Source organism: Suncus etruscus, chromosome 4 (genome assembly GCF_024139225.1).
Source record: "Suncus etruscus isolate mSunEtr1 chromosome 4, mSunEtr1.pri.cur, whole genome shotgun sequence".
Taxonomy (NCBI): Eukaryota; Metazoa; Chordata; class Mammalia; order Eulipotyphla; family Soricidae; genus Suncus; species Suncus etruscus.
The window spans coordinates 72,261,869-72,285,521 of NC_064851.1; the positions used below are offsets into that span (position 1 = coordinate 72,261,869).

At 34.6% G+C, this 23,653-nt stretch overlaps 1 pseudogene; it reads right to left on the reverse strand.

Annotated features, from left to right (window-relative positions):
- Positions 1-660: 660 nt before the first annotated feature.
- The window catches only part of LOC126007107 (structural maintenance of chromosomes protein 3-like), a 71,000-nt pseudogene continuing 48,007 nt past the window's right edge, over positions 661-23,653 (reverse strand).

Consider the following 23,653-nt stretch of genomic DNA (forward strand, 5'->3'; position numbering starts at 1 on the left):
TCTACTCTAGACCCTTGCAGCCTGAACATTAAATTTCCAAACTTCCTGAGCGCAGCAATGAGACCAGACACATGGTTTAAGAACAAAGTCAGTTCACTAGATCAAGCACTGAGATAAATTTTTGAGGAAAAAATGGACTTGGTTAGGTACTAGAGAGCACAGTTTGATCAGGAAGCAGCACTTGTTGCCATGGTATTTCATGAGAGAGAGTGAGTGATGCTTTGTATCAATCCTGAGCACAACTTAGAACTGTTGAAAGTGGCAGGAGGGCTGGTCTACTATTTTCCACAGTAGTAGGCAGGAAAATAGTAACAGGGCTGGGAATTGTTTAAAGAGGCATGAACCCACCAGTTTATCTAAACTTCCTTTGCAGATATCTTTGCTAAGAGAGGAGGAGCAAACACAGACTTAAAGTCAAAGTTTGAAGGACAAACCTTCAAGTAAAAACTCCCTTATAAAGGCTGGATTGGCCATATTATTATCAAACAACATAGACTTCAGGAAAGAAATCACACTCATAAACATACAGGAACCTAATAAAGGCCAGCAAAATAATAAAAACAACTGCTAAAACAACTGAAGAAAGAAAACCAATATCAACACAATAATTGAGAGAGACTTCATTTTAAATACCATCTGTACTCTTCTGTGAACTATAGCCTACTCATCGACTCTGCTGGGATGCTCCACAGACATCTCTAAGTGAACAGAAGATACACCAAGCTCCTGATCTTCTTTCAAACTTGCTCCACCCACAGTCATTCCCATTAGAAGCCATTCTGTCACAGTCATTTCCTCTGTCACATCTTTCTAGATTGAGAAGGCTAAAACTTAAGAAGGATATACTATCTTTGAAGGAATAAATGAAGAAAATGACTTATTAGACAAATATAGGGTTTTTCCATTCCCAGTAAGCTGAATACACATTTTTCTTCAATGTAATTTGGTCATTTCCAAGATCAACCACATGGTGGGTCATAAAACATACCTCCATAAAATCAAGAGAACAGAAATTGTATCAAATATTTTTGCAAAATACCTTTGCAATAAAAATAGAAGTGAATTGCAAACAGAAAATTAGAAATAACTTTAAAACCTGGAAATTAAAAAGCTCACTGCTGAGAAACAAGTGTGCCAGAGAAGAAACCAAGAAGGAAATCAAAATATTTCTGGAAACAAATAAGAATGAAGGCACAAATGATCAAAACTTCTGATAAAACAGCAAAAGTGGTATTAAAACAAAATTTATAGCTTTGCAAGAATTCATCAGGAAGGAAGAAAAGGCCTACATAATTAATTTAATGACACTGCATAAGAAATTGGAAAATGACCAGCTAAGAGAATGAAAAGTAAGCAGGCAGATGGAAATAGTAAAACTTAGAGCAGAAATTAATGAACTGGACATACAGAAAATTGTAACCCCACCCCGCATTCTTCATGTAAACTTACCTACAAGAAAGACCCTCCCATTTCTGGGAGGGGTCTTGGGAACGTTACAAAAGGTTTGGCCTGAGGGGTAAGGGGGATTTGTATGGATGCAGTATGGAGGAGGAAGGAAGAGGAGATCTCTGAGGGACAAGGTACAATGCAGGGCTGAATAAGGATCCAGTATAAATGGTTATGATAGACCACACATGTTGGCCAGGGCAAATAAAGATGTTATTTCCAGAAGAAGCCTGCCTGTGAGTAAGTTTTCTAACCTCCACTCCCCTGAACCCAGATATTCGCCTGGAGGGGATTGGAGCCACGTGGTCTGATATTGCAGAGAAAGGTCCCTTCATTCATTCCATCACCATCCAGCTCCATCCAAAAGGCCTCTTTTATTATTTAATACAACACAAAATAAGATAAAAGATATATAAAATATTAAATAAGCAAGATTTTTAAATCATTAGCAAATCTCAAAAAGAAAGGGAGGGAACAAAATTTAATAAACAGAATCAGAAAAAAAGAAAGTAAAAATACTACAGATATTAAAGAAATACAAAGGATAATGAGTGATTATTTTAAGAATATACTCAACAAAACAAGAGAAGTTGGATTAATTTTTGGACTTCTACAACCTCCTGAGGCTGACTCAGGATGACCTGGAAAACTTGAATAGACTTATCATGGTACAGAAAATAAAGGGGGTAATCAAAAGGCTTCCAACAAAACCCAATACCCAGGCTCAGTTGGATTCACTAGAAAATTATTTCAAACATTTAAGAGCACCTAACACCAACTCTTTTTAGGCTCTTCCATGAATTTGAAGAAACAAAAGCAATCCAAAAGTTTCTATGAAGTTAACATTACCTTGATACCAAAAGTAGAGAGGCACAATAAAAAAGAAGAGAAAAGAAAACTTCAAGCCACTATCCTTGATAAACACAGATGAAAACATTCTAACAATATATTAGCAAATAACTCCAACAACTCATCAGAAAGAATTATGCACTCTGACCTAGTAGGATTCATCACAGGAATGCAAGGATGGTTTAATATATGAAAGTCAATAATATAAAAATCACATCAATAAGAGAAAAATTAAAACTAATATGATTATTTTAATAGATGTGGAGAAAGCATTTGACAGGGTACAATACCCCTTCATGATAAAAACTATTAATAATAGAAATTGATGGAACTTTCCTCAATTTAGTTAAATTTAGTTAAAGTCCTTTACCACAGTCTAAAGCAAGCATCATACTCAATAAAGAAAAATTAAAAGCTTTTCCTCTAACATCTGACACAAGATAAGTTTAGCCTTTCTCACCACTTCTATAAAATATAGTCCTGGAAGCACTTACCATAGAAATCAGGCAAAAAAAAATATATCAAGGGCATTCAGCTAGGAAAGGAAGAGTTGAATTTCTTACTATTTATAGATAGCGTGATACTGTTACTAGAAAACCATTAATATTATTTAAAAATCTACTAGAAACAAAAGGTTTGTATAAAAAAGTGGAAGTCTACAAAATTAACATGCAAAAATTTAAGGCTTTTCTATACACAAATAATGAAAGAGAAGAAAGAGATATTAAACGAACAACTCCATTTACAAATGTGCCTCAGAAAATCAAGTATCTTCTAGTCAACTTAACTAAAGACTTGAAAAACCCATGCAAAGTAAGCTACAAAACATTTCTTCAAAAATAAAAGAGAATACAAGGAAATGGAAACATATACCATGCTATGGTTTGGAAGAATCAACATCATTAAATGGCAATAATTCCCAAAGCATTGTATAGTTTTAAAGAAATAAAAACACTCCTGAAATTTACATGAAACTATAATCATTCACAAATAGCTAATGAAATCCTTAGAGAATAAAGGTGGGAGGAATTTTTCCTTAAAGGTAAACTAATATAAAAGCAATAATCATTAAAAGAGCATGTTAATGGAATAAAAAAAGACCCTCAGATCCATGAAATAGACTTGAGTATACTAAGTTGGACCCACAGATATAAGATCAAGTAATTTTTGATAAAGAACAAGAAATTCAAAGTAGAACAAGAAAAGATTCTTCAACAAGTGATGCTGGAAAACTGGTCAGCTGTATGCAAAAAGTGAATTCAAATCTCTATTTCCCTTCACAAAGTAAATCAAAATAAATTAACTATATATCAAACCTGGAAAATAGAGGAAGGTGTAGGCAGAACACTACATGACATTGAAGCTTGTCATCTTCAAGAAAGAAATACAACTAAGAAAGAGAAAGCAAAATTAGACAAATGGGAGTACATTAAAATGAAAAGCTTCTCTCTGAAGAAAAAAAAAAGATAAGCTTCTGCACTACAAAAAAATAATGGTGACTAGAGCACAAAGAAAAAAATCTATTTACTTTTTAGAATAGCCAACTGATAAGAGTTTGATATCAAAGATATACAAGGTACTGGTACTCAGCAAGAAAAAAAAATCTAATCCCTCCAATAATTGGGAGAATATATGAACAGACATCTTCTAAAAGAAGAAATACAGATGGCCAAAAAAGGCATATAAAAGTGCCCCACATTATTAATTATCAAAAGGAACACAAATAAAATAATATAAAAACACCAATGAGGTATCATCTCATACTACAGAGACTTGCACAAATAACATAGAACAAGAAAAACCAGTGCTGGTGCAGATGTAGGGGGAAAGGGATTCCTTTCACTCTTGGTGGGAATTCCGTCTACTCCAGTTTTTTGTTTTTTTTTTGTTTTGTTTTGTTTTGTTTTGTTTTTGGAAAACAATATAGCTATTCGTAAAGAAAAAATACCAAAAAACTGGAAATTGAGCTCCCATATGATCGAGTAATACCACTTCCAGGAATATACCCTAGACACACACACACACACACACACACACACACACACACACACACACACACACACACACACACACACACACACACACCAATTTAAAAATACCCTCTGCACTCCTATGTTTACAAGGACCAAAGGCTGCCGTGGCTGCCGAGCTGCACACTGCAAAGGCCCAATGCTGCCAGGGCCCAGTGCTGCAAGGTTGCAAGGTTCACAGGGGCACATGAGGCCCGGTTGTAGGATGGGGCCTCGTGTCCACTCAGGGATGCCACCATGTAGCAATTGCCCATCCAAAACTAAAAGAGAGAGTGAGTGAGAGAGAGAGAGAGAAAGAGAGAGAGAGAAAAGATAGAAGTAGAAACCAAGCATACTTTTATTCCTCCTGTATTCTGAAGCCCGCCACCACTTCCCAAGTGAGAGAAATTAAGAGATAGGAACTCTTATCCACTGTTTGTGGGAGCCATCTACTCCAACTTTTATGGCAAATGATATGGAGATTCCTCCAAAAACTGAAAATTGAGCTCCCATACGATCCAGCTATACCACTTCTAAGGATATAACCGAGGAACACAAAAATACAATACAAAAATCCCTTCCTTACTCCTATATTCATTGCAGCACTATTTACAATAGCCAGACTCTGGAAACAACCAAGATGCCCTTCAACAGATGAGTGGCTGAAGAAATTGTGGTACATATACACAATGGAATACTATGCAGCCATCAGGAGAGATGAAGTCATGAAATTTTCCTATACATGGATGTACATGGAATCTATTATGCTGAGTGAAGTAAGTCAGAGGGAGAGAGAAAGACACAGAATGGTTTCACTCATCTATGGACTTTAAGAAAAATTAAAGACATTTTTAACAGTATCTCAGAGACAAGAGATTTGAGGGCTGGTAGGTGCAGCTCAGGACATGAAGCTCATCACATAGAGTGATGAGTGCAGTTGGAGAGATGACTACACTGAAAACTATCATAACAATGTGAATGAATGAGGGAAGTAGAAAGCCTGTCTCGAGTACAGGTGTAGGGGGGTGAGGAGGAGGGAGATCTGGGAAATTGGTGGTGGGAATGTTGCACTGGTGAAGGGGGGTGTTCTTTACATGACTGTAATCATACAACTATAATCATGTTTGTAATCACGGTGTTTAAATAAAGATAAAAAAATAAAAAAAAACAAAAACAAACAAAAAACCCAACAACAATGCACTGTATGCAGTACTGAATAGTTGCATCATGCTGATATATTTAATTTTGTGTGTATCCTGTAATTATGTTATAATGTTTTCAGAGAACTTACTGTAAAGAACAAGATATACCTTTATTGTACTATACTAAGCATTGAATGTGTTTGAGTTTAGAATAGTAATACTTCTTTATTAAAAAAACAACAAATTATTATTATAATAATAAAATAAAAAAGAATATAAAAAGGCTTCCTGAAGATTAATATTTTAAGTGCATAAATTATCATTATGTGAAAGTAAAGAGTATAAATGTTAATAAAACTTGCATCCTTGGGCCCGGAGAGATAGCACAGCGGTGTTTGCCTTGCAAGCAGCCGATCCAGGACCAAAGGTGGTTGGTTCGAATCCCGGTGTCCCATATGGTCCCCCGTGCCTGCCAGGAGCTATTTCTGAGCAGACAGCCAGGAGTTACCCCTGAGCAATGCCGGGTGTGGCCCCAAAACCAAAAACAAACAAACAAACAAAAAAAAAACAAAACTTGCATTCTTGCGGTCATAAAATAAACAAAAAACAAAAACATATGTTTATCATAAAACTATTTACAATAATGAAAGTCTGGAAACAACCCAAGTGCCCAACAACACAGGAGTGGTTAAAGAAACTCTGGTACGGGGCCGGGTAGGTGGCGCTGGAGGTAAGGTGTCTGCCTTGCAAGCGCTAGCCAAGGAAGGACCGCGGTTCGATCCCCCGGCGTCCCATATGGTCCCCCCCAAGCCAGGGGCGATTTCTGAGCACATAGCCAGGAGTAACCCCTGAGCGTCAAACGGGTGTGGCCCAAAAACCAAAAAAAAAGAAACTCTGGTACATCTACACATTGAAATCTTATGCAGCTCTTAGAAAAGATGAAGTCATGAAATTTGTTTGTATATGGATGGGTATAGAGATTATTATACTGAGTGAAATGAGTCAGAGGTTGAGAAATAGATATAGAATAATATCAGTTATGGGATATAAAATAATAAAAGATAATGTAATAACATCCAGATACATACCATTTTTTCTCTATCTAGTACTCAATAATTCTTCCAAATGACCAGTTCCAATTATTAGTGTTATAGTGACCCATTCTTTGCCATAACTGCACTGCTCCAATATTTGTGGCAAGCTTCCTACCATAGGCTGGTCTTTCTAAACTCTTAGTTTTTTACATAACCTTTAAATAGAGGTTTAAATATAGAAAGTTTTATCTGTTTATTGTCACATGATGAAATGCTTCCAATATGCATTAAATTACAGTTGGCAACGAAGGAATTACCAGTTGATCCATTACATCATATAATTAAAATGTTATTCATAGGGTTTAAGGGAATATTCCAATATGGACTAGTTGTTATACTTTTAAATAAGTAATATTAAGTGCATTGGAAATATTGAGTACCAGAATACAAGACAAATTTAATTTATTGGCAATAGTTGAAGTGCAATAACAACATAGCATATTTTCATATTATTTTAGCAATATTGTAAAAATATCACTCAAAATATTGATGTTGCTATTTTTGTTTGTTGTTTTAAGAGACACATTTGTGTCAACAGTTTTAAATGTTTCCTCTAACATTTTGACAGGCAAAGTGACTGTTTTTTTGTTTAACAATGTAATTGTCCTTAATTTTTGTAGACGTAGAGCAAGCAATTTAGACAGAAGGTACCTAATGATATTATTAGAATTAGCATCTACTCTTAAAAGTTAACTAAAATATTTTCATGTTATTAAAATTATTCTTGCATTTTGAACATTTAATGCTTACATAAATATTAATTTAGCATAATCATTTTAAAACTATAGATTCTTTTTTATATATTTGAGTTCATACTTTTAAAAATCATAGGTATTTTAATATATCTAAAATCAGGTAAAATCCCTACTTGCTGTACTATCACATCAGTTTGTAAAATGTATTTTTCTTTTGTAAAATGTATTTTTAAAGATGAAAATGATCATGGAAAAAAGCTGTTAATTTTTGTTAGTGATAACATCAAAGGATAATAAAGGGTCAGCCAAACACATAGTGCTAAAATTAATTCTTTATATCTGTCAAATGTAAACATGTCAATAAAAATTCAACTAGTAGAAGAATCTGAGGCAGAGACAGAACAGCAGTGGGTGGGGTCCTTTTGAGACTCAGAAACACCATTTCACATCCAGGTCAGTGTGTCCCAAGAAGAGCATAGCCACTCCACTTCAATTCAAAGTCACACATTTCTTCTCATCAATGTGTCATACACAGCAACACATAATAAATGCTACCAGACTGCAAAGTCACAACAGGAAAGCAATGCAGAACACCACTACACTTAGCAACTGAAGATGATCGTTCTGAAGACTTAACCAGTATCAGCTAGCTGTATAGGCTCTGTGATAAGGACATTAAAGAACAAACATTGAGGATGCTAAAGGAACTCAAAGAAACCATGGGATAACTAGTAAATAGCCATTAAGACTCAGAGGATATGAAGAGAAAAGTGAAAAAATTTCAAACATAAATAACAACTGAAAAGCTTGTTAAGCAAAATGTTAAACTTTCTGGAAGACCTCATCAACAGAGTAAAATCTGCTGAGGACAAAATGAGTGAATTCAATTTCAGACAACAGAAGATGAAAGAACCTTAAAATAAATGAAAAATACAATAATAGAACTTCAGGATAAATTCAAGAGGAACAATACAAGAATCATCACTGTCCCAGAGGCCAAGAAAAAAACCTCTATGAAGAAGTAATGGTCAAAGTTATTATTTTTGAGAAATTCCAGAATTAAAGAATGTGTGCAGACACTTCTTAGATGAGCAAAAGGAGTATCCTTAATATTTATATCAGATTTACTAAAGGCAACCCTTCAGAACAGTGGCAATAGTGGGATATAGTGGGGGAAAAATAAGCTCAATGAAATCAATGCCTCACATTTGAAAGGACAATACACAGTTCCATGGGTAAAAATAGCTCAGGAATTGTATAGGCTTAAAAGTTAAAGGAACTGAAGGTGGTATTTTAAGGAAAATCAAATCGTATAACATCATGTTTTTACAAAATGATGGCACATTCATGACAATAGTTTCTCTCAATGTCAATTAATTAAATGCACAAATTAAGAAGACAGAGTCATAAAATGGATCAGAAAACTGAATCCAGCACGCTGTTACCTGAAAGAAACAGATTGGAATAGTAAGAGAAAACACAGATTTTAAAGTAAAATATTAAAGATAATCTTTTAACCAAACAACTTCCTCAAAAAGGCTGTGGAGGCTGTACTAATATCTGAAAATATAGAATTTAGGCTCAAAATATTATAACAGAGAGGATTACTTCTTAATAATCAAAGAATATGTACATCAGGAAGAAATCACAAAATTAACCCCAAAACATATATAACTCCTAAACATATGTATATATAAATACACACACATACATATAAAAGTACACATATATTTGTGCAATGAGAAGCAGCAAAATATTTAAAACTTCTGCTTACAGATTGGAAAAAGATAACCAATAACAATACGATAGCAGTTGAAGATTTCAAAACTGCTTTGGCACCTATTGATAGAATATCCAGGCTAAAACTTGACAAGGAAGACTGACTTTGAAGGAAGAGGGAAGTAATAGATATATAACAAGAGGGAGTTAGTATATATATATACATATATATATATACATATATATATATAATTTTTATCCCCCAAATAGAATTCACATTGTTTTTCAATGCACATAGTACTTCTACAAGAGAGACCACATACTTATACACAAAACATATATTCATAAAAATCAAGATAATAAAAATTGCATCAACTCTATTCTAAAACTACTATGTGCTCAAAATAGAGGAAATTACAATAAAATTGGAGAACAAAACACCCTGAAAGTTAAACAGCTTACTATTGAAAAATCAGTGAGTGAGAGAGAAAATCAAATTAAAAAAGATGGAAATATATAAAAATGAAGATACAAACTATCAGAAACATGAAACATAGCAAAAACGTTATTAAGAGGAAAATATATAATTTGTAAGCATTCTTCAAGCTGAAAGACTAAAACTGAATAAATGAATAGCATGGTTAAGAAATTGAAAATAACCAATAAAATGATCTGAAAGCAAGCAGGAGCAAAGAGATAATGAAACTTAGAATAGAAATTTATGAACCAGAAACCCCCCACCCAAAAGTCCAAGAGATCAATGATAGCAAGAGTGGATTCTTAGGACTCCAACAACAACAACAAGATGTCTTATTGCAGAGGCCCAACTTGGACAACAGAGACTGAGCAGAACCTTTGGATCCATAATATCCTAGGCTTCGGCTTAGGAAATGAACAAAAACAGGGAGCAAGTGTTACAGAAGACTGAACACAACAACAATGATGGATAGGAACCTCTAGAACCTAGAGACTCTATCCTAGACCCTGTGCAAATACTAAGATCGCTAACTACAGTGGCTTGATTTTCTCACACACAACTGAGAGGAAAGTTTCCTGGCACCACAAAAAAACCTTTGGGATGGGGTAATGAGTATATATGGAGCCAGCGGTTGATCCCATGATGGTATGCTTCAAGGATGGAGAAACCTTGAATCTCTTAGGCCACGGGAATTCCCTTTCCTCCCCAATGCTTCCTGTGCCTATTCAAAAAAAGAAGTGGGGGGAAAGCCAAACCTTGCCACTCCAGCACCCCTACTTTTTCTTGTTTTGTTTTGTTTTGATTTGCTAGTTTTTGACTTTATTTTTCTTCTCTTTTTTTCTTCCACTTTTCTCTTTTTTTTCACTCTTGTGGTTATTACTTGGTGATTTATTTTTATTTGCCAGGTGAATTTTTTCTTTTTTCTTCCATTTTTCCCCTCTTTCTTTTTTTGGTAGTTGTTACCAATTTTTTTTCTCCCTTTTTCTTATCCTTTTTATCTCCAATGATGGTGGAATGGGATGCTCAATCTACAACAAGCTGTAAAATGGAGACCAGTTGCACTAGCATTCTGGGGGGTAGTGGAGAGAGATATATGGGATACATGCTGGAAACAGGGGAGGAGAGAGGACAGCACAGGTGGTGGGAATGCCCCTCATTCATTGTCACTATGTACCATAAATGATGCAGTGAAAGATTTGTAATGCACTTTCGTCACAATAAAAATTAAAAAAAAGAAAAATAAACAAGATTGATAAACCATTCACAAGACTCACGAACTGAGTACACCAATAAACAGAATCACTTATGAAAGGGGTAATCACAATAAACACTAGAGAAATTCAATAATAATTAAATAATCAGAGATTATTTCAAGAATCTTTATGCCACAAAATAAGAGAACCTAGAAGAAATGGACAAATTCTTGGTCTCCTAGAATCTCCCAAAGTAAAAACAAAATGCTTTAGAATATTGAATGGACCTATCACTATCAAGAAAATTGAATCAGTAAACAAAATTCTTTCCAAAATCAAAGGTCCTAACTCAGATGTATTCACTAGTGCATTAATTATTTCAGTTCTTTATAGGGGATATACTGTCAATCATTTTAGGAGTTTCTGGGAAATTGAAGAAACAAAAGGTCACAATTTCTGTGAAGCTAACATAATTCTGATTTAAAAAGCATAGAGATACACCACATATAAAGATAATTATATACTTAATGAACACAGATAAAAAGATCTTTAGTAGTATACTCTCACATGGAACCAGAGTCATAGCAAGCAATAGCACAGCCGGTAGGGCATTTGCCTTGTACCTGGTCTACATGGGACTGACCCTGGTTGATCCCCAGCATCCTATATGGTACCCCAAGCCTGCAAGAATGATTTCTGAGCACAGAGCCAGGAGTAACCTCTGAGAGCTACTGGGTGTGCCCCCCAAACAAACAAACAAACAATATATTAGCATAGATCCAACAATTCATCAAATTGATCACTGTGATCAAATAGAATTCATTAGAGGGATGCAAGGATGGCTTAATATATGCAAGTAAGGAACATAATACACCTTATCAATAGCAGATAAAATAAAATTATATGATAATAACAGTAGATTCAGAAGTCATTTGACAAGCTCTAGCACACGTTCATGCCAAAAACTCTCAAAAAGATCAGATTGAAAAACTTTTCTCACTATTTTAAAAGCCATTTAGCACAAGCCAACAGGAAACATTATTCAAAATGGGGAAAAAGCTAAAACCCTTCATTCAGAGTTCTGGCACAGAACAAGTTTGAGCTCCTGTAAGACACATTAAAATTACCTTGTAAGTATATGTGGGAATTAGAAAGCCTGTCTAGAGTAAAGTCCGGTGTGGGGTGGAGAGGAGGGTCACTTGGGACATTGGTATTGGGGATGTTGCACTGGTGAAGGGTCTTTTTTATATATATAAAAATAATAAAATAAAAGTAAGTTTTAATTTTAAAAAATTAGCTTGGAAATATAATCTGGGACTCCAAGACACAATGCAGAAAAGGCATCTGCACTCCTATTTCCTATGTTGTAGTGACTGTCTAATTGGGGCTGAGGAGAAAATAGAAATCAAGTATATTTTATTATTCCTTACATCAATACTATGTTCATTGATTCATTATTCACTTAGCCAGAATCATTGTTTAGATGTTCCACAGTTTCTTTTCCCACACTGCACTTAGATATTGAAATAATCTAAGTGCAGTGTGGGTAAAGAAACTGTGGAACATCTAAACATTGATGTATTATCCCGAGTCTATAGAGATGAGGACCAGGAAGACAAGTCCATGGTGACATAAACTTGTCACAAATAGAGGGGCAGTGCAGTTAGAGCAGAGCAGAGATCATTATGCTAATGATAGTTGTAAATGAACAGTCTGGATCACAGTGTAAAAGAACTAGTATTGAAAGGAGATAACATGATATGCATGACATTCCTCAGTAACTATAGTGAAAGTTTGTGTCAAACAAGAGAAAAGATGGGGTCGGAGCCATAATACAGCGGTAGGGATTTTTCTTGCATGTGAACCAGGAACAGATCCAGGTTCGATCCCCCAGCATCCTATATGGTCCCCAGAGCCTGCCAGGAGCAATTTCTGAGCACAGAACGAGGAGTAGCCCCTGAGTGCTGCCGGGGGACCCAACAAGCCCTAAAAAGACAACAAAAACAAAGTAAGGAAGAGAGAGAGAGAGAGAGAGAGAGAGAGAGAGAGAGAGAGAGAGGAGAGAGAGAGAGAGAGAGAGAGAGAGAGAGAGAGAGAGAGAGAGAGAGAGAGAGAGAGAGAGAGAGAAGAAAAATGTCTGCCACTGGGAAAAAAAGTGGAAGTACGGAAAGAACCTGACTATACTGGTGGGATGAGTGTTGATTATTGTATAACTAAAACTAAATAATGAAAAACTTCTTATCTGTGTATTTCACGGTGATTAAATTAAAATATTAAAATAAATAAAAAGAATAATCTCATATCACTAGAGGCAGTGGGTAGGTAGGTTCCTTGCCTTACATATAAGAGAGCAAGGTTAGATTCCTAGCATTTAATATAGACTATTGAATTTCCCACAATTGATCCCTAAATGAAGAGTTAGTAGTAAACCTGAGCATAGTCTATGTGCCACCATCAAAATAAAATAAGAAACATCTTATAAATAATACGTGCATGTAATATTAATTATGGGTCTGTTAAATATGATAAAATATGAAGATATATTCTATTATATATGCATATGCCAATGTTACAATAACTTAAAAGAGTCTTATATATAGGTATTTCAATTTGTATTATAAATAAACTTAGTTATGAGAGTGATATATTTTTATGAAACATTAAACTAACACAATATATAATACACTTATATAAACTAAAAATGATTGATTAACACCATCCTGGATTGTGTATGTATCATATTTTTCTGTACCACAATGTTGTCTTTGATTAAATATAAAAGTATTTTATGTTTTATCAAAGTCCTATATATATTGTTTCATTCTGTATGCTTTGCAAAATACAATAGAACCTCAGTTAAATCACAGTTGGAAAGTACAACTAAGTATTTGCATGGTTAACTTTGACTGAGAATAGTACATCTGTAATTGACATAATAATGTACTCCTATTGATGCTTTTATTAATAGAAAAGATGTGTAAAATACACAGGAAGTTTACTACTTTCAAAGCCTTTCTGCAAATACTTAAAAAACTGACAAATTTAAAGATATAAAGAACAATTTTTATATGCATGCATGATATGTTGATGCTTTGATGGAGGAGGTAGCTTTAAAGTGGTGTAAAATGATGAATTGACTTGATGGAAAGAGACTGTGCTTTTTTGTTGTTATTGCACTCAGGAGGGAAGACATGTTTTGTATGTCCTCATGCCCCAGATTGTGGAAAAAAGACAATGAGACTTTAAATAGGAGCATTTAATAGCCAGAATTGATGGAAATTTTCTAAAAATTTCATCCTATTTACTTATTTTCCAATAAAAAATAGACTTTGAAGTTGAGCTATTTAGTTGAGATAAATACCCTTTTATTGCCAAAAGCCATTACTAAAGGTACTTTACTTAATCCTTTGAAAGTTCTTTACTTATTTCAAAACTTGAGCTGAGGAATGAGACATAATATTAAAGGACAGCACATATGCCTACCTGTAAAAGGTAGGCATATATATTATATATATATATTATATTTCATCCTCTCTCACTTGGCAAGCCCCACACACCTGCTTGGTCCACACCAGCAGACCAAATATTACCAGGAAAGACTTCAAAGACATCTAGAAGTGGTCCTCACCAACACAAGTATCTTGGGAAAATTGAAGAAGGAATGTTTAATATGCTGACAATTTGCCAAGAAAAAGATTTTGAGAGTATATATCTTCAAATTAATAGGTTTTAGCTCTTTTGTTTTAAAATAGTAAATATCTACAAAAGTCATTTTTTTTAAAAAAATAAATTTGATACGGATGGAGTGGTGGCACAAGAGGTAGGCTGTCTGCCTTGCACAAGCTAGCCTAGGTCAGGCCACCTTCTATCAGCGGAGTCCCATATTGTCCCCAAGCCAGGAGTAATTTCTGAGTGCATAGTCAGGAGTAACCCCTGAGCATCATTGGGTGTGACCCCCAAAAAAACAAACAAAAAGAAAAAAAAAAGAAAGAAAGAAAAATCAGATCCAACCTGAACAGTCAGAACATAGACTCAAAATCAAAAGCTGGAGAAAAAATCATTCAAGCAAACAATTTGATGCAAATCAAAACAACAATGAGATATCATCTCACACCACAGAGACTGATACATATCACAAAGAACAAAAATAGTCAGTGCTGGAGAGAAAGGAACTCTCATTCACTGCTGATGGGAATGCCGCCTGTTTCAACTGTTATGGAAGGGATATGGAGATTCCTCCTAAAACTGTAAATTGTGTTCCCATATGATACATCTATACCACTATATATAACATAGGGATATAGCTTAGGAATACAAAAATACAATTCAAACATCCCTCCTCACACCAATATTCATTGCGGCAAACATTCCTCCTCACACCAATATTTATTGAGGCACTATTTACAATAGCCAGACTTTTGAAATAAACAAGATGCCCTTCAACAGATTAATAGCTAAAGAAACTGTGATACATAAACACAATGGAATATTATGCAGCCGTCAGGAGAGATGAAGTTATGAATGTTTCCCATACCTGGATGTACATGCAATCTATTATGCTGAGTGAAATAAGTCACAGGGAGAGAGATAGACAATAGTAACATTCATCTATGGGTTTTAGGAAAAAATAAAAAAGCATTTTTGTAATATTTCTCAGAGACAAAAGAGAGGAGGGCTGAAAGGTTCAGCTCACAATATGAAACTCACCACGAAGAGTGATGAGTGCAGTTAGAGAAATAAATACACTGAGAACTTTTATAACAATGTGAATGAATGAGGGAAGTAGAAAGCCTGTCTCAAATACAGGAAGGTGGGAGATTTGGGGCATTGTTAATGGGAATGTTGCACTGGTGAAGGGGGACATTCTGTAACTACAATCATTTTTTAATAAAGTCATATGAATAAAGATATTATAAAAAACAAAAAAGAAATAAAAATTGATAGGTACAATTCTATTATTAAGAAAATGTGAATAACTTAATATTAATAAATCACATAATCATCTATATTGAAATTATAAATAAAAGAGGGCCAAGGAAATATATCTATTTTAAATTTTTTTGATTCAAGGAAGATATGCAGGGTAATAAACACTAGTTGCTATGTTGTTGTATAATACTGAATGAAACTTTTTATTGAACATTTTTCTTCTTTAGCAATTGTTTTTTTCAAAGTACCTTGCTTACAAAAGTATCCTCTTTGAGTTGAGGATACATCAAGCTTAATTATCTTTACCTTATATATAAAATAACATTAGTAATTATAGGTCAATAGTCAATATTTATATTCAAGCTTCCTTTCAGTTTTAACTACATTTTATTGTATAGTGATCAACATTTATCCCTCCATCTTATTTTGATGTGCTAAATGTTCTGAACAATTATTTTCCTTTAATATTTTTAATGTGAAATAAAATTAAAGTTGCTATAGTGCATACATTTTAATTAAAATTTTAAATACATATACTTGAATTTGAATAAATAATTAAAGTGAAGATATGAAAATAATTATATTCCATTATATTTAATTTGTGTCTGATATCTTATTAAAAATTTGAACTCATATGCCTCATTTCATTTTATCATTGCACAGTCTAGTTATCTTGATTAGTTTTTCACTTTGCTCATACACATTCTGTACTAGAAACATAGATAGCCTTATTTATTACCTTCAGCAGAAATATTAGTTCCTCTGCTGCATAAGTGTTTTTCTATGGATTATAACTAATACTTTAGAGGACAAATAAGACTATAACTATATAACAACTGTTTCATTCCCAAAGTAGCTGTTAGACTAAAAACCATCAATAAGACTTGCTCACATAAAAAATTAAATTTATAGTCATTTCATCTCTAAATGCATACAATAATTAAAAAATTAAAATGTATTCATGAGAATAATAATAGAATCATTTCAAAAATAGCAAACATAAATTTAAAATCTACTTTTCAAACACAATTTGAAATTGACATTTACATTTTTATAAATAAGTTATTTTTATATACTAACAAAGTAATGTAATAGCAGATTATTATTAAACTTAATTTATTTTTATTTTATTTACTTAATATTAAAATACAAAGATGATTTCCATTTTTTCTTATATTAATATGACAAAACTTATAATAAGACTTATACTAGTCATATTTGTATATAAATTTTAAGTAACTGCAAATCAGTAAATGCAAACCAGAGTACTAAAATCTTTAGTGATTTTATGGAGCACCAAATTCAAGAAGCTTAACTCCTTTTGTAAATAAAAATAATGATATAAATAAAAATAAAGGACTATATCATTAATATACACTTTTTAAATATATTGCAATGACTATTAATATTTAAGGGTAACTGGTTAATTAGTGATGACATAGAACAAATTAGAAATCTTAGCTAGAATTTCAAATCTTAACCATATAAAATCTAATCACAAAATACAAGACATTCTTAAGAATAGGCAATGAAAGAATGATAAAAATAAACTTGATAAAAATAAAATAATATTACATTATCTAAATTATGTATAAAGTTGTTTCTATATTTCATTGATCTTCATGATTGTAAACTAGTTGTAATTAATTGCATCTCCAAATATTTTTATCCTTATTATTTATTATCTTTATTTAAACACCTTGATTACAAATATGATTGTAGTTGGGTTTCAATCATTTAAAGAACTCCCCCTTTCACCAGTGCAACATTCAAATCACCAAAGTCCCAAATCTCCTCCCCACACCACCCCGCCTGTAGACAGATTTTCTACTTCCCTCATTCATTCACATTGTTATGATAGTTCTCCGTGTAGTTATTTCTATAACTGCACTCTCCACACTTTGTGATGAGCTTCATGTTATGAGCTGGACTTCAGCCCTCCTCTCTTTTGTCTCTGAGAATTATTGCAAAAATGTCTTTTATTTTTCTTAAAATTTATAGATGAGGAAGACTACTTTGTGTCTATTTCTCTCCCTCTGACTTATTTCACTCAGCATAATAGATTCCATTACATACATGTATAGGAAAAATTCATTACTTCCCTCCTCTGATGGCTCATAATATTCCATTGTGTATATGTACCACAGCTTCTTTAGCTATTCATCTGTTGAAGGGCATCTTGGTTGTTTCCAGAGTCTGGCTATATAAATAGTGCTGAAATAAATATAGGTGTGTGGAAGGTATTTTTGTATTGTGTCTTTATGTTCCTAGGGTATATCCCTAGGACTGGTATAGCTGGATCGTATAGGAACTGAATTTCCAGGTTTTGGAGGAATCTCCATATCGCTTTCCATAAAGGTTGGACTAGATGGCATTACTACCAGTAGTGAATAACAGCTCCATTCTCTCCACATCTCAGCCAGCACTGCTTGTTCTCATTATTTGTGATATGCGCGAATATCTGTGGCATGAGATGGTATCTCATGGTTGTTTTGATTTGCATCTAGCTGATGATTAGTGATGTGGAGCATTTTTTCATGTGCCTTTTGGCCATTTGTATTTCTTTATCAAAGTGTCTGTTCATTTCTTCTCCCCACTTTTGATGGAATTAGATTTTTTTATCTTGTAAAATTCTCTCAATGCCTTGTATATTTTGGATATTAGCCCCTTATCTGAAGGGTATTGGGTGAACAGTCTCTGACTCAGTGGGTGGCTATTGTATCCTGGGTAATATTTTCTTTGAGGTGCAGAAACTCCTTAGCTCCTCAGATAGTCCCATCAGTATATCTCTGCTTCCACTTGTTTGGAGAGTGCTGTTTATCCTTAAAGATACTTTTAGTCTCAATGTCATGGAGTGTTTTACCTTTGTACTGTTCTATATACATTATGGTTTCAGGTGTTCTATCAAGGTTTTTAATCCATTTGGATTTTACCTTTGTACATGGCATTAGCTGGGGTTCTGAGTTTGCTTTTTTGCAAGTGGTTAATCAGTTGTGCCAACATAAATTGTTGAAGAGGCTTTCTTTGCTCCATTTAGGATTTTTGCTCCTTTATCAAAGATTAAGTGATTGTATGTCTGGGGTATAATCTTTGAGTATTCAAGCCTATTCCACTGATCTGAGGGTCTTTCTTTATTCCAATACCATGCTGTTTTGATAACTATTGCTTTGTAATACAGTTTAAAGTTGGGAAAAGTATTGTCTCCCATATTCTTTTTCCCAAGGATTGTTTTAGCTATTCGTGGGTGTTCATTGTTCCAAATGAATTTCAGAAGTGTTTGTTCCACTTATTTGAAGCATGTCATGGGTATCTTTAGAGCTGGGGGTCTCAAACTCAGGGCCTGCGGCCATTTGCGGCCCTCCATACAACATTTTGTGGCCCTGCTCTAGTGGAAGCTTTTTTTGTTTTGTTTTGTTTTAATTGTTTGGGTCACACCCCCAATGTTCAAGGCTTACTACTGACTTTGCATTCAAGGATCACCCCGACTTTGCCTCCTGTGGCCCCCAGGTAAATTGAGTTTGAGACCCCTGCTTTAGAGGGATCACATTAAATCTGTACAATGCTTTGGAGAGTACTGCCATCTTAATGATGTTAATCCTGCCAATCCATGAGCAGGGTATGTGTTTCCATTTCTCAGTGTCCTCTCTTATTTCTTGGAGCAGGGTTTTATATTTTTCTTTGTATAGGTTGTTCACATCTTTGGTCAAATTGATTCCAAAATATTTGAATTTGTGTGGCACTATTATGAATGGGGTAGTTTTATTAATGTCCATTACTTCCCTATCATTATTAGTATATAAAAATGCCATTAATTTGTGTGTGTTAATTTTGTAGTCTGCCACATTGTTATATGAATCTATTGTAGTGTAATTTTTTTCTGTGTATTATGGTGGGGTTCATTATTTAGAAAGATTGTGCAACCGCAAAGCAAAGAGGTGTGGCCATGCTCTTCTAGAGTTTCTAGGAGACAGTTTTTGCTGGGCCCTTCTCAGCCCTCTCAGAAGAGATTCATTAGACAGAAGAGTAGAGAAACACGCATAGGCATCAGGATCCCTCAGTCTCTCCCAGTTGGTAATCTCACAGCAGGGGCAGATTCCTCTTGCCTGCCTTCACAGACAAAGGATCTAACTGTCTTTCTGCCGGGGGGCACTGCTGGTCACTGGATTTCACTCATTTGGTCTTTCTTGGCCTTTCAGCTTGCGCACCTTTAAGAGAGAGATTTTGATGGGTCATCTTGGCTCTCTCAGGAGTGGTTCAAGAGACAGAAGAGTAGAGAAACACACACAGGCGACGGGATTTCTCAGTACTTCTCAGTTGGTAATTTCACAGTAGGAACTAATTTCTCCTACCTGCCTTCACAGACAAAGGATCTGCCTTTTTTCTGGGTCACCACTGGTAGCTGGTTTTCACTTACTCAGTCTTTCTTGGCTTTTTGGCTTGGGCACATGATGGAGAGAGTTTTTGCTGGGCCCTTTTTGGCTCTCTCAGGAGAGATTCAGGAGACAGATGTGTAGAGAAACATGCACAGGCAGAAGGACCCCTCAGTCTCTGCCAGTTGGTAATCTCACAACAGGAGCAGATTCCTCCCACCTCCCTTAACAGACAAAGGACCTGCCATTCTGCTGGGGCACCACTGGTAGCTGGTTTTCACTCACTCAGTCTTTCTTGGCCTTTCGACTTGGGCACCTCTAGGACAGAATTCTCTGCCATCTCAGGAGAATTTCAGAAGGTGGAAGAGTAGAGAAACACACACAGGCAGAAGGACCCCTCAGTCTGTCCCAGTTGGTAATCTCACAAAAGGGGCAGATTCCTCCTGCTTGCCTTCACAGACTAAGGATCTCTTTTATCCTTATATTTAAACCATTGAACTTCAAAAATTTTTGAGAAATAAAGACTAATGAATAGTTCCAAAATAATGCTCACATAATTTTTTGCAATTTATTAACTACCTAAATACAGTACATTTATTAAAATTTTGAGATAAGCAACATTACTGCTAACTATGCTGAAGATATAATTCAGAAGACATTAGAAAGGCCAGAGTATTAGCACAGTGGTAGGGCATTTGCCTTGCATGCAGCCAATCAAGGACGAACGATGGTTTGAAACCGGACATCCTATATGTACCCCTGACCACTGCTGGCTGTGGCCCAAAATAAAAATATTACTATAAAGAAATTCATCAGACTATCCATGATTATCACTTTGAGAATACTATAAAATACTTATGAATTTAATTATTGTATCCTTAGTCCTCTTAATCTTTGACAGATATTGAAAATGTTTGTAGCATTTCTAAGTTTCTTTAGTTTCACTTTAAGAGCCAGTCTCTGCCACAACAGAAAATCAGCTGTTAAGTATTCACTTTAGTTTCATATATTTAAAAAATAAAAAAAATTAGCTTTCAGAATGTTTCTAAGTGATACAAGTACATAAATAGTATATTTGAGGTTATAATTTTGAGATTCAATACTGATATATTGCCCAGTGTGATCCTCATAAAGTCATTTAAGTATTTGGTATCAATTTTTACCTTTACTATTTTGTATGATGAATTTAGGCTAATAGTTATTAATAGTTGACATAAGCTTAGCATTGTATTGGTCCTTCTTATATTAAAATGATTACCAGTAATACTGAACTCAAAATAGAAATAGAAAGACAACATGATATGTGATAAACCAAATTTATTTCTGATGAGAATATGCAGTTTCATTTGGAAAATTAAACAAAACCATTTTTGTATAAATTAATTTTGAATAACGCAGATTTATAAATATTTAAATCTTTGTAAAGTTTTCCAAATTGTGTGAATAATCAAGGTAATATGTAAATTTAAAATAACAATTTCTTAAATTTAGTTTTTATTTATTTTAGATTTGAATTTCCCCCATAAGACTGACTACAGATTGACAGTTATTTAGCCATAAAATTTCATTAAGTTTGATGCATGCTTAGAATAGTCCTGTGACAAAAGGTCAAAATAAATTTTTGTAGATTTGACCCTGAGGAAGTTTGAGAGTGAAATATATAACATATGTGAAGCACTCTAAGATCTTTGAAGTAGGAGTTGTAATATAATGTAATATCACAGAGATCAAAGAGATTATTATGAAAGAGCAATGCATTAAAGACAGTTTATCCTTCAATAGACTAATGTTTGACAGTGCCCTAGGCAACTGCTAGGATGCTAGCACCATTGCTAATTATGCTCCTGAAGAGAAGTAACAACTAAACAACTACTTCATTTATGTTACCTTTTAAATTTTATGACTGACACAGTCAAGACAGAAAAGAAAAATGGTACAAATAAATCAAGAATTATTCTTCAAAATGCAATCATTTAAAAAAAATTCACAATATATAAAAATAAAGTATTTTTTTCTAATTTTCCTGATCTACCTTTAGAACGGAATGCTTCTATAATCAATACAAATTGTTTGTGGTTTTTCTGGGGTCTCTTTTGGTTGGTACTCTTTGAGCATGCAGGATTTGATCACCTATATTCTTTAGCTCTGGAAGTTTCTCTTTAATGATGTTCTTGACCATTGATTCTTCCTGGGAATTTTCTTCCTGGGTCTCTGGGACGCCAATGATTCTTAAGTTGTTTCTGTTGATCTTATTCTAGACTTCTATTTTCATCTGTTCCCATTCTTTGACTAATTTTTCCGTTGTCTGCTCATTTGCTTTAAGTTTTTTGTCCAATCTCTCCTGCTGTATGGAATTGTTATGTATCTCATCTTCCACAGCACCAAGTCTATTCTCAGCTTCTGATACCCTGTCCCAGAGCTTATCCATTTTGTCATTCACTTCGTTTACTAACTTTTTCAGTCCTGTTAGTTGACATGTTATTTCAGTTTGGAGTTTTGTCATTTCTGCCTTCATATTTTCTTGGTTCTTATTAGTGTTCTGTTCAACTCGATCCATGGTTTCTTGGAGTCTGTTGAGCACCTTCCATATTGCTAGTCTAAAGTCCTTATCTGAGAGGTTGATTAGTTGTTCAGTCATTATCTGGTCCTCAGAATTGTCATCTTCATTCTCAATGTCTGATGCTGGCCTGCGTTGTTTCCCCATTGTCACACTTGTATTGTGGGTTTTTCTACGTGTTGTGGTTGTATTCATTGTCTATATGATGTAGGCAGCACACTCCTCTGGCTCCTCCCTTTCTGGATGGGCTGACTTGCCTCTAAGGGAGGGGAGTCCTCCGTGGATGAAGCCTCACACTGGGTCAAATCTTAGGCCCGAGCATGCAACAGAGAAGACAGTCCAGAGAGAAATGCTTGCTTCTCTGATATAGCACAGTTCTTATTGTGATTTTTTCTTATTGTTGCAATGGTGTTCTTTTCTTAGAAGGAGCGCACGGCCGCGTAGCGAAGCGGAGCGGCGTGCTCTGATAGAGCCTCTTTTGCCCCACTCCCAAGAGTTTCACACAAGAGGACAGTAGACAGATATTTACAGTTCACACTCACAGTTGGGCCCCTCTGCGCAGGCTTAGATTCGTGTCTTTTCCCCGCCTGATGTCCCAAGCAGGGAATCCAGCTTCTGCAGCAGTCTGCCTGCCGGTTTTTATGTTCTGAAGTCCCGCCCTGGAAATGGCCTCCGGGATAGGGAGAGCAGATTTCTGGAGCTCTTTTGCCCCACTCCCAAGAGTTTCACACAAGAGGACAGTAGACAGATATTTACAGTTCACACTCACAGTTGGGCCCCTCTGCGCAGGCTTAGATTCGTGTCTTTTCCCCGCCTGATGTCCCAAGCAGGGAATCCAGCTTCTGCAGCAGTCTGCCGGCAGGTTTTTATGTCAATACAAATTGTTTGTAATAGAAGTCTCAATATTAAACTTCAATGTAAGAGTACTACAAACTTAATTTCAAATTTCAAGGATTTTTAAGTGGTCATTCATTTATCTGAACTGGTTTTTAAATAAATGCTTGGAGAATTTATTTTCTACTTGATGTATAGTATATAATAAAATAATGCATTTATATATTTATACATTAATATATAGTTTTAATTTACTATAAGTCGTTACTTGATGACTAAAATCTTTATCATTAACAATAGTGAAAACTACAGTGTTTAAACAAAAAAAAGAGAGAAGT